The following is a 12,592-nucleotide window of genomic DNA, read 5'->3' on the forward strand; positions in this document are numbered from 1 at the left end:
TAGATCAGGAGGCTATGCTTTCCGGTGTGTGCTGAATATGCACCGCTCTTAACAGAGCTAAAAAAGCTCAACCCCGGGTTGAATATTTAATGGCTATAAATATGCGGTAATGATAATTGCCAGAACGATGGTAGAGCCCCATGAATAAATCTTGTCTGACTGCTATTTTTAAAAGCTGCCCTTCATTATATATTGCATGCCTCTTCCGCTAGTCCCTTAAACTTATCTTTCCCTGCTATCTTTCCATTTAAAAACAAAAAAAGTATCACTCCCCAAGGCCAAACATAGAGACTTCCACATACATTACCCCAGTTGTTCCAGCAGATCGGGCCTCCTGTTGTCCTCTTAATAAGACCTTTGGCACTTTCTGCTAATAGAGAGCCCTGCGACACTGTGCTGGCCATGGCTTCAAGGAAGCCCCCATGGCGAATATGATAAGACAAGGCTGCACACACTCACACACACACACACACACACACCCTGGAGACTACAGAGATGCAATCAAAAAAGCAACTGGGCGATCAGTTCTGTTCCTGTTTGAAGCCACCAAGACCATTCATAAGGGGCAAAAGTGTAATTATATCTATACAGAAGTAAGAAATATAGGAATAAAACGAGATTCTAGCCGGAGAGCTCGTCATGAGAGACACAGATCTATTGTAGAATCAAAGACCCTTGGGAGAAGGGTCATCTAACTCCAACATCAAAGCATTTGGCTAATAGAATGTAGAATAATAGAGATGGAAGGGGACCTTGGAGGTCTTCAAGCAGGAGACCCTATACCAGAGATGGTGTACAGCCGGTTCTGACCAGTTCTGGAGAACCGGTAGCAGAAATTTTGAGTAGTTCAGAGAACTGGCAAATCCCACCTCTGGCTGGCTCTGCCCCCATCTCTTCTCTGCCTCCCGAGTCCCAGCTGATCGGCTGGGTCTTCTTCGGTTACCCTGCACAGGAGAATGGAGCTGGAAAGCAGGTTAGTGGGGTGGGGAGGGAATGGAGATTTTACAGTATCCGTCCCCTGCCACATGCCACACCCAAAAAAACGATAGTAAAAAATTTATATTTATATCATCCCTGGTACTGTAGTACAAACCAGACGTTGAGAGAGAAAAAGGTCTCTCTATACATTGCTGTCTTTGGTGTCACCAGAACCAGAGGTGGTATTCAGCCGGTTCTGACCAGTTCTGGAGAACTGGTAGTGGAAATTTTGAGTAGTTCAGAGAACCGGCCAACCCCATCTCTGACTGGCCCCGCCAATCCCATCTCTTCTCTGCCTCCCATTGAGTCCCAGCTGATCAGCTGGATCTCCCATTGAGTCCCAGCTGATCGGCTGGATCTCCTTTGGTTGCCCTGCACAGGAGAATGGAGCTGGAAAGCAGGTTAGTGGGGTGGGGAGGGAATGGGGATTTTGCAGTATCCTTCCCCTGTCATGCCCACCAAGCCAGCCCACCAAGCCATGCCCACAGAACCTGTAGTAAAAAAATTTGAATCCCACCACTGCCCTAAACCAGGAGTCCCCAATCTTGGCAGCTTTAAGCTGGAGAATTCTGGGAGTTGAAGTCCACAAGTCTTAAAGTTGCCAAGTTTGGGGACCTCTGCCCTATACCTTTCCAGACAAATGGCTTTTTCTTGTTTCTTGTTTCAGACTTGTCTGAATGAAGAATAGAACTTTGTCTGTGCACCAAATAAAATATTTCTCTTGCGGGACTGTTTTCCAATTATTTTGTCCCACATCTCCTTTTTATGTATAGGGGTGAATGTAGGTATCTTTATCGCTTATGGATACGGGACAATCTAGATATACCAAAAGCGAAGAAATGTTTCAGATTTGCCCAGGTATGATCCATGCCAACACAGTACTTCCCTGTTATTTATAAAGACATCTCCATTTCTTGTAGGCTTCAGTGCAAAAGTTGAAAAAAAATATTAAGTGGTACCTCAGTATTCATTGTTAATTGGTTCCAAGGGCCATGCTGAGTACCAAAAGCAATGAGTACCAAATATTTTTTCCCCCAGAATAATGTAGTAAGTGACAAGCCAGCTGACACCAACAAGTTGTAGCTTGTGTGTTGAGTACCAAACAAACGATGAGTAACAGGACAAAACTTTCGTGTCAAAATGTATTGAGTACCAAATTTGATGAGTTTCAAAGTAGTTGAGTACCAAGGTACCACTATATATGCCACTACTTTAGGAGTTCTATTTACATTAATGTGAACTTTAAAAAAACAAAACAGCAATGTATTTTTTCCAAACTCATGTTTGGAGAAAAAAAAAATGAGACCTACTTTAAATGATTAACAGAAAGGTATTGTGGCCTCATGAGGTCCAAAGCACTTTGTCTCCATCATTATTTAAGCATTTGCAGCCATGTTGTTATTGTTTTATTTATATAAAGTAAGGTTTTTTGCCCTTTAAGATGGCCTGATATTATCAATAAAAACAACAACAAACCAAATACATCACAAAATTCAAAGAGAGATCCAACAGGCAGACATTTGCAGGCTGAACAATCATAGCAACACAAAACAAGCAGAATCAGCTGGCGCTGGAAACTGTCTTCAACACCCAACTTCTCGACTGTCTTCTGAAGGCATCTAAGAGACTTACAGTTGACCGACTTGTAGTGTTGGCAGCCTAACGACATCATGCTGCCATTTGGGCTTTTTCCTCCCTGAGGAACGATTTACTTGGGAGGAAGGTGAGAAGAAAAGATAGTAGAAGATGCATGAAATGAAACACTTGGAAGATGCCCTCCACTCTTCCCACATAATTCCCTGAACAAGGTTGACATGACCAACAGTGGCTCTCTTGGACTTCGGACAGAAATCTTTCCCAGAATTGAGAAGAGGCCCCAGAAATCAAATCTGGAAGACCTGCATACAGATGAGGTCCTCTTTCATTCTTTGATAATGAAGACTTAGGACAGTTGACCATTCTCTCAGAAGATGCAGTTAGACAATGCAGGAAAGGTCATACCAATGATGCTACCTCATTGAATAACATCTACAACCAAACAAACAACCTCAGAGAACACCAAGAATTCCACAACAGCTTCACGAAATCTGTTTCTATTGGGCTAATGACCACAAACCGAGCCTTTGCGGCAACATTTCTAGGAGTTAAATGTAGCCGAGAAAATAAACAGCATATCAGGAGAGCAATAATTCAGTCCACCCTTCCCATTTTCCTCCATATATCTCCTTAGGATTCGCACACAGTCCTTGCAAAAACAAAAACAAAAACTTTGCTCTCCCCTCATTAAAAGTTTTAGAAATCTTTTGACTTTGGAGCTTCTTCACTTCATGCTCAAAGGTTTCCGGGAGAATGGACAAAGGGATCTGCATAGGTACAGATGGGCTCGAATTGCATCATAAATATTCCCTGGCCATAATATGGTTGAGAGAGAGGGAAAAAAATAATCCATTTATTTCACTGGCGTCTCTGAAAAAGATGGGAAGCAGAGATGATAGGAAAGGGGTTTTTTTGAGGGGGAGGCAGATCAAAGAGAGATGATTTATGGCCAAAAGGGTGGGTTTTTTTTGCAACCTGCCAGAAAGAAATAAGTAAAATAAACAGATGGATTTATATTCTTTTTAATTTTTTGCCCTGAGAGCATTTTGGATTGCTTCTTTGTAGGAGGCGGTTAAACTCACCAATAAAAGAGAAGGTGCATTTAACCAACCTTCAGGAGGGGCTAACTATGTTCACACAGAAATACGGTGTTACACGGGTTCAAGTGGGTAAGTTTCGTCTAGTGAAAAGAAGGACTAAGGGTGACATGACAGCAGTCTTCCAATATCTCAGGGGCTTCCACAAAGAAGAGGGAGTCAAGCTATTCTCCAAAGCACCAGAAGGCAAGGCAAGAAACAATGGATGGAAACTAATCAATGACAGAAGCAACTTAGAACTAAGGAAAAACTTCCTGAAGTGAGAACAATATTCAGCATTCAATACTAAATTTGGAAATCAAATTATATAAATGGGACAAATTTGAGGGGGTATAGGTTAAAATATGAAGTTGCAAACATCGCATAGAAAAGCAAAATGTACACATTTATTTATGTATTTAACTAATTTAGATGATTCTTGATTCCACAGCTTCCATACTGTTCCCTAGTATCAGTGCAAATTGTGGCAACATCCAACGACTAATTATTTGAAGAAATGAAATATGATCCAAATGTTTCCACGAATGCACTTAAGGGCAAGCTTTATTTTTTAGGACTCAATATGCATGCTTTTTAGGAACGCGGTGGCTCAGTGGCTAAGACGCTGAGTTTGTCGATCAGAAAGGTCAGCGGTTTGGCGGTTCGAATCCCTAGCACCACGTAACGGAGTGAGCTCCCATTCCTTGTCCCAGCTTCTGCCAACCTAGCAGTTCGAAAGCATGTAAAAATGCAAGTAGAAAAACAGGGGCCCCTTTGGTGGGAAGGTCACAGTGTTCCATGCACCTTTGGCATTTAGTCATGGCGGCCACATGACCACGGAGACGTCTTCGGACAGCGCTGGCTCTTCGGCTTTGTCACGGAGATGAGCAGTGCCCCCTAGAGCCGGAAACGACAAGCATATATGTGCAAGGGGAACCTTTACCTTTACCTTATGCATGCTTACGGTTGCGTGAATGTATCTGCATCAATTCAAAAAGGAATCTATTAGTTGTGATTTATAACCATCATCATAATTAAGGTTAATAGTAATAGATCTCCTGGGATGGGGAGACATTTTTTTTTTCCAAATAGAAAATGCTTCCAATCCTTTGGGCTACATCAGTTGGGAAGCATGATTTGTGCTAGGGAGGTTTTGAGCTGAGAGGTAAAGTTTTCAAAACATAAACACGTGATTAATATGTTAACTCCAGGTGGCACCTGGTTAACAGAATGCAGGCTTGAAAAGACACACACACACACAAAAGGCCAGGAAATGGGTAAGGAAGAATAAACCATCAGTGTACTCTCTTGACTGCTTCCTAGAATATTGAAGCATCAGCTGAAGGGGGAGGAAAACTGGGGTTATTCAAAGCCAGTAACACATGCAAGCAAGATGAATTGCAAAATGCACCTTTTCAAGAGGAAAACAGGCCTACACACAAAAGTAGGAGCAACAGCAGCTTGAGAAGAATGTTTGTGATGACCCAGGGTGGGATACAAAATAAACACAGTCACGAAAAGAGGTGAAGCCCCATTTATTCCTTCACTTTGCTTCAAAGCTCCAAATATCCTTGACTGAAGACAAAAAACTCCCCCACAAGCAGTTACGAAAAGGAAGAAATGCCGTTTAAACTAAAAATGCCTATAAATTATAAAGAGGAAAAATAACAGAAACCACACTGAAACAATTAAGGGAACCAGGCAAGTTAAGGGCTTGAAGACGTCCACAGATATCGGAACACACACTGGGAAGGATGCCAAACTCAGAGAGAACGACAAGACTAGAGATATTTCCACACTTTGTTTCCAGCACTGGCCTATACGCATGGCCGTCCTTTTAATCAGTTCTCACAGCTGCAGCCCATGAAGAGGATCAAGGCCCTTTCCTCCCTCGTAGACCATGCCATTCATGTCTCTCCCTTATCCTCTCCTCCCTGCGTGCCCTAGGATGGAGAGGGGGTGGGCCTGGGTCCTCCTCTGAACTGCCCAGCCAGCCTCTGCCCTTCCCCAGCCTCCTCCACAACCTCAGGAGCCCCACTTCCACTCCCTGTCGGCTGTTCCTCCTCTCCCTCAGAGTCAGTCTCCACCAGGGGCATGACAATGTTGTTGAGTCCAATCTTCTACCACTCTATGCAATCCTCCCTCCCAAATTCCCAGGCACCAAAAATGTGGCAGCTCCGAAGCTTCGAAGTAAAATATGGCTTCCAAGGCTGACACCATCTCTTCCCACCGCCTAATGTACGCCTCGCTATTTTTCTGACCCTTGCAGATAATATGGAACCCACCAGTCACAGTTTCCAACCACACATCTTAGTTTAGAGAGGACGAGATCGTGGGGAGGAGACCTTGTGGTTTGCTTTACTAAGAGGGGGAAGTTTGTGATACACTCAAATCTTTCTGCCTCTTTCCTGAAGGACCAATCCTACGGAACTTATGGATTTGCAACGACTCCTATATCTGCAGCCTCCTGTTGGAACGTTGCTGAATCTAGAAGTTTGACAAGCCATGCATGCAAGCATGAACAAATAAGTAAAATGCACAGGCACCGAATTACAGCTCACCGATGCAATATTTTTTTAGAAAAAGACAGCCTCCAAGATCATCCTTGGGGTAAAGTTATGCTAAACGGATGGAAATTAAGAGTTGCTGTTTTGTTTTTTCCCAGGAAGGAAGAAGGAAGAGGGGGAGAGAAGAAGCTTCAGTATAAATTGATGGAAGGCTTTAATTAACTCAAAGTGCCTAGAGGGGCCAAAAAAATAAAAAAATAAAAAGAGCATTAGAAAGTACTGCAGAATTTCTTTCTTTCTTTCTTTCCCCCAAAGAAAGCCTCAAAGTGAAATTCCGCTTGCCTTCTCCATTGGATTGGAGAGCGACTCAGAACACTCATTTCAAAAGCAAAGGGAATGCAACAAGCTCATCATAAGTATTAAAGGGAGGGTGGAGATTTCACAGTTTAAGAGCCATTTCCGCTGACAGATCGCTTAAATGTATGCAGAATAGTCATGTACAATTATATGACACAATAACTCCAGGGTGGGCAATACAGGAGTTTGAGGCAACATAGAAAGCCCCCTCTCCTTTCCACACACACACACCCCCGCCGCTCAAGCCCACAGGCGTTCCACAGCCACACTTTGAAACAAAATGGTAAATTGGATTGGTGTGATTAAAATTACAAAAAAAGAAATTATAATTAAGCTCTGAAAGAGGCAAGGCCCTTTGGGAAAATGTCATGTACCAGTTTCGAGCTGCAAAACTCACAAACTTGGAGAAACCGAGGCACGGCGGTAGCTAAAGTTGGGCATTTGTGGGCTGGCATGGGGTGGCAAGGGATAGCACGTGCTTTACGATGTTGCTGCACAAATGACCCCAAATTATATATCAGGGCAAATGCCAATGGTCTCCAAACTTGGGAACTGCAAGACTTGTGGACTTCAACTCCCAGAATTCCCTAGCCAGCATGTTGCCAAGTTTGGAGACCACTGATTTAAGCAATGACATCATCATGCATCTACTGAGCTGCAGTGGCGCAGTGGTTAGAGTGCAGTATTGCAGGCTACTTCTGCTGAGTGCTAGCTGTCTGCAATTTGGCAGTTCGAATATCACCAGGTGGCAACTCTTAAAACAAGCAAGGTTGACTCAGCCTTCCATCCTTCTGAGGTGGGTAAAATGAGGACCCAGGTTGTTGGGGGCAAGAGGCTGACTCTGTAAACCTCTGTAACCCCAAAGGTGCTTTTTCAAGAAAGAATTGGATTTGCTTTGTTTTTCCTTGAAGACATTTTGCTTCTCATCCAAGAAGCTTCTTCAGTTCTGACTGAATGGCGAAGAATGGAAAGATTTATGTTCCTTGCACATTCAGGTCATTCAGCTCTCCCTGAGGACATAGATGAAACTCAAGGACTCTAAGAGAGAATGCTAATGTCAACGGCAAAAAATATACTGTAAATCCTTCCATTCTCCACCATTCAGTCAGAACTGAAGAAGCTTCTTGGATGAGGAGCAAAACGTCTTTAAGGAAAAAACAAAGGAAGTCCAGTTGCCTCTTGAAAAAGCACCTTTGGGACAACTATGACTTGGATGGCTGAGAATCTCTATAGACACTGATTTAATTGCTTCACCTCTGAACAGTGCAAAAGAGAATACACTACATAATATTTTTTAAAAAAAATCACATCATCAATGAATTTGCAGAGCTGACTCTCTCCGTTCTGGGGACTGTTGAAGAAGGATGGAGATGAATCTTTAAGAAGGTGGGAGACCATGGACCGAACACACCAGAAAGTTTTCACCTCGCAATCCGTTTATATGCAAACCACAAAATTCAATCAGAATATGAGACAAAGGGGAGCCTGCCATCATTTTCCAATTTGTCCATCTTGGTTGACAGGTTCCTGACAGCTTGATAGCCTCATCAAAATGTTCAGAAAACCCAAGAGGCAGCTGAACGAAAACCCCATTTTCACCCGCTGGAAAATGTAACTCCTTTTAGCAGGGCACTGAAGTGATTGCAATATATTGCTGCCTACTTGAGTGAACCTCAGAAGTTGTAACTTTGGCAGCAAGATTGCTCTTGAAGGAAGTGAGATGGAAAGACTTATTAATTCAGACCTGCAAAAGGACTGAGAGATGCCTGATACTTGGGCCAGACAATTATCCAGGTAGCCTAGCATTATCTAATTCACCTGGTTGTCAACTAGCTGCCTGGGTCATTTGCTACAATGGCTACCTTGGCTTTCAAACTCAACTGGAATTTGAGGCCTTTAATATAGCAATAGCAATAGCACTTAGACTTATATCCCACTTCACAGAGCTTTACAGCCCTCTCTTAGTGGTTTACAGAGTCAGCAGATTGACTCCAATAATCTGGGTCCTCATTTATTGACTTCGGAAGGATGGAAGGCTGAGTCAACCTTGAGCCTTGTGAGGATCGAACTGTTGGCGGTCAGCAGAAGTAGCTTGCAATGCTGCATTCTAACCACTGCACCACCACAGCTCTTATTTAAAAAATGAGCTCTTCTGGCTCTCAACAAACTGGGTTTGGGTGTGTCTGACTTATCTTTTATCAGTTAGGTTTTACTTTGCGGCTCTTTGCACATTTTTTTAAAAGACACAGGACGAAAAATCTAGCAGAGATGGACACACCAAAGTCAGCAGTGTCAAGCTGCATCAAGGATATTGAGCAAATCTGGAAAATTAAGAGTAATTCTGACAGAAGAAAATGACAAATGCTTTCACACTATTGACAAGAAAACTCCATGAAGTCAATGGGAACCAAGGCAATTGGAAGGAGATGGATGGATGAAGTGCCATCACGTCATCACAACTCTTACAAAATGCACAGAAATGGTAGAGGGTCTCCTGCTTGGGCAGTGGGCTGGACTAAAAGACCTCCAAGGTCCCTTCCAACTCTGTTAATCTGTTTGATACCTATGAAGTTTCTCAGTCATCCAGGTCATGTGGTTGTCCCAAAGATGCTTTTGCAAAAGGCAACTGGTTTTTCTTAGTTTTTTTTTTTCTTTGATAACATTTCATTTCTCATCCAAGAAGCTTCTTCAGTTCGGAACTGAAGAAAAACCCAAGAAAGTTCAGTTGCCTTTTGGAAAAAAGCACCTTTGGGACAGATTTGAGATAGATTTGTCAGCGTTCCAATGAAACTTCCCATTTCCATTCAGCACTGAGAAACAAAGTTCATCCAAGTAAGAATTTATTAAAGAAGTCATGTTGGCACATCTGGGGAAAATCTGAATCTGAGAGTTCCAGATTTTTCCTTCCCCAGGAAAAATTCAAAGATCCCTCCCCTGCACCCATCAGTCAATCACATGGCCCAATCAAACATCGCCCAACTGAAGACATCCCTCCAGACACTCCTCTCCAGGTGCAGGGCAACATGTCCTTGACTTCTAAGAAAGAATGTTGTTGAGTCTAATCTTCTACTCACTAGGAAATTCCCCCCTACCAAATTCCCAGGCAATGAATGTGGCAGCCTCGAAGCTTCTAAGTGAAATATGGCTTCCATGGTTGACAAGATGTTCTGCAGGAGGAACCATCCCTAGCCAGGTCCTTCAGGCCTTCCAACAGTGGACTCATCACCCCTGTAACTAAGCCTGTTCTTCTTGCCTCTGGTGGTATGTTCTCCTCCTCTCCCCTTCCACCTTTCCCACTCTTTAAAGCCATCTTCATAGAGATGGGTCTTTGAATAATGCATTCAAATACAAATGGGAATTGTCTTTGGCGCCAGCGCTAATGCTAACAATAATAGGGAAATCTATCAGGTTGCTGAAAAGAAAGAAATATTAGGTCCCACCAAGAGTAACACAAATGTAAAGTTAAGAGGCAGTGTTGTGGCCCGCCGGCACCTCCAACAGCCGAATCAGAGGAGGAGGAGGAGGAGGAGGAGGAGGAGGGAGGAGGAGGAGGAGGAGGAGGAGGAGGAGGAGGAGGAGGCATCCTAAGGTCAGTATCAGGGCAACCTGGGAGTTCTGAGGGAGAAGAGGGAATGGAGCTGGCAGAGAGAAAGAGGCGGAGCCTGGGCCATCCGTCAGTCCTCAGATGGAGAGTCAACAGCTCCCAGGTCTGGAGGTGGCTGATGAGGAAGAGGAGGAACAGCTGGGTCCAGTGCCTGACGCACGGATGCGCAGAAGGCAGAGGAGAGGAGAGCAGTGGAAATCTATGAGCCGGTCCTTGGGGCAGAAAAGCCACCACTGCTAGCAAAGTTCTACCCTAGCTCTGGGGATAAAAGGCAGGGGGTAGAGATGAATAGTTGTGGCAGACAACTATTCATCTTCCGGACAGACTGACTTGTTAGCCTGCAAGATAAACTTTTTGCCGGGGCTGCTGGCATTCCTAATAAAGGAATCTTTTGAGTTCACATCAGAGCATTTGTCGTGTTTGGGGAGCTGGATTAGAGCAGGCAGGTTGGTGGACAATAGAAAGAGAGAAATACTGGTTGCATTACCTCCTACCCACCCAGGGCCTCCCTTGGTTAGCAATGCAACAAAAGCTGATGTTTCCATTTCCTCCTCCGTCCCCCACGGCCGCCCCCAATTTGATGCTTCAAAAAGACATCTGGACGCCTTTGTCATTATTGCAATGACACTGTAGTCACTTAAAAGACGATTTTGCATCACACAAATGGAAAGCAAGTCGGCTCCCCGGCCTGTTCAGACCATCTGTGTCTGGTTGCAATGCAGACATTAAGCACACTTCCCAAAAGGGCATCTTTAATGATGGTGAAGATAAAGGAGAGCCTCTCTCCTGGGCATGGAGGGCCAGTCAACTTTCATCCAAGCTGGAGAAAGAATTACATTCTGCCACAGATACTAGTTCAAAAAACAATTAAGCCTCTATTATGAGCGTGCCATATGCACAATTAAGACTTTATGGAGTCCTGAGTTCTGGAAGGATTCGTGAATACATTTATAGAATTGTATAAAGGTTTGGAGCCAGTTCATATCGGAACACAAAATATTGCCTTCAGAGCATTGCCTTTCTTAGATCGCAGTGGTTGGCCTCGCCTGCTAAAGTCAAGATGGAATTCCTCCATTCAACCCAGAAATTTTAACCTGAACCTTACTTCGCTAAGTGAAACGACAGAACAATCTACCATTGGTGAGGAGCAATTGGTCAAGGTAGGACCGAAACTCTAGAAAGAGTGCAGAGAAGAGCAACAAAGATGATTAGGGGACTGGTGGCTAAACCATATGATGAACAGCTAAGGGAACTAGGTATCGGAGGTGGTCTTCAGCAGGTTCTGACCAGTTCTGGAGAACCGGTAGTGGAAATTTTGAGTAGTTCGGAGAACCGGCAAATCCCACCTCTGACTGGCCCCACCCCCATCTGTTCTCTGCCTCCCATTGAGTCCCAGCTGATTGGCTGGGTCTTCTTTGGTTGCCTTGCACAGGAGAATGGAGCTGGAAAGCAGGTTAGTGGGGTGGGGAGGGAAGGGAGATTTTGCAGTAACCTTCCCCTACCACACCCACACCCACCAAGCCATGGCCACAGAACCGGTAGTAAAACCGGTATTTAATTTCATTGTACAAGGTGCAATGACAATAAAGTAAACTAAAGTAAACTAAACAAATTTGAATTCCACCACTGCTAGGTATGTTTACTCTAAGGAAGATAAGGTCTAGGGATGACATAGCATCTTCCAATATTTGGAGTGCTGTCACAGAAAAGAGAGGGTTGATCTATTCTCCAAAGCGCCAGGGGGAAGGACAAGAAGTAACGGATGGAAGCTTATCAAAGAAAGATCCAACCTATTTCCTGACAGTGAAAACAATTACTCAATGGAATGGCTTCCTCCAGAAGTTGTGGTGCTCCATCCCTGGTGGTTTTCAAGAGGAAGTTGGACAACCATTTATCCAGAATGGTATAGGATCTCTTACTCAAGTGGAGGGATGGACGAGAAGACCTCCAAAGTGTCTTCCAACTCTAAGGTTGTGTATCTCAGGGTTCACCACCTTTTTGGACCTCAGGGACCACCAAACTCATAATTTTAAATCACGCAGACCCATAATATGAATTTTGACTGATGGTGGCTTGCTGATGTTTTCCCAGAGTCTCTGCAGAAAGCAGCAGAGATCCTGGGAAAATCCCCCAAAAGTCTGCAGATAAATTCCCCACCCGTTTTCCTACCGATCGATCGTCTTTATTTGGGATGGCAGGATACCATCTCCAGCTCCGTTCTCGGGAGAGAGAGACTTTGGCTTCATGCAAGGAAAGCAGCAGAAGTCGCATAAGTTTTTTTCTCCCCAAACTCCACCAGAAATGAGTCTTTGCCGGCGCAGCCTCTTGGAGCAGGAGGCCTTGCAGGGTCCGAAAGACTCATTTCTGGCGCAGTTTGGGGGAGAGAAAGAAAGACTTTGCTGCTTTCCTTGCGTGCAGCCAAAAGCAGAAGAAGAAAGAAACTGAAAGAAGCAGCCCGTGGCCAGGCCAGGCGC

General features: G+C 44.1%; 1 protein-coding gene across 2 annotated transcripts in view; it reads right to left on the reverse strand.

The window, feature by feature from the left end:
- The window catches only part of GRIK4 (glutamate ionotropic receptor kainate type subunit 4), a 364,998-nt gene that overhangs the window by 269,609 nt on the left and 82,797 nt on the right, over positions 1 to 12,592 (reverse strand). The window lies entirely within an intron of this gene.

The sequence above is a fragment of the Notechis scutatus genome, chromosome 7, assembly GCF_049901735.1.
Source record: "Notechis scutatus isolate UNSWTSFEM ecotype Mainland chromosome 7, rNotScu1.2, whole genome shotgun sequence".
In the NCBI taxonomy this organism is placed as follows: domain Eukaryota; kingdom Metazoa; phylum Chordata; class Lepidosauria; order Squamata; family Elapidae; genus Notechis; species Notechis scutatus.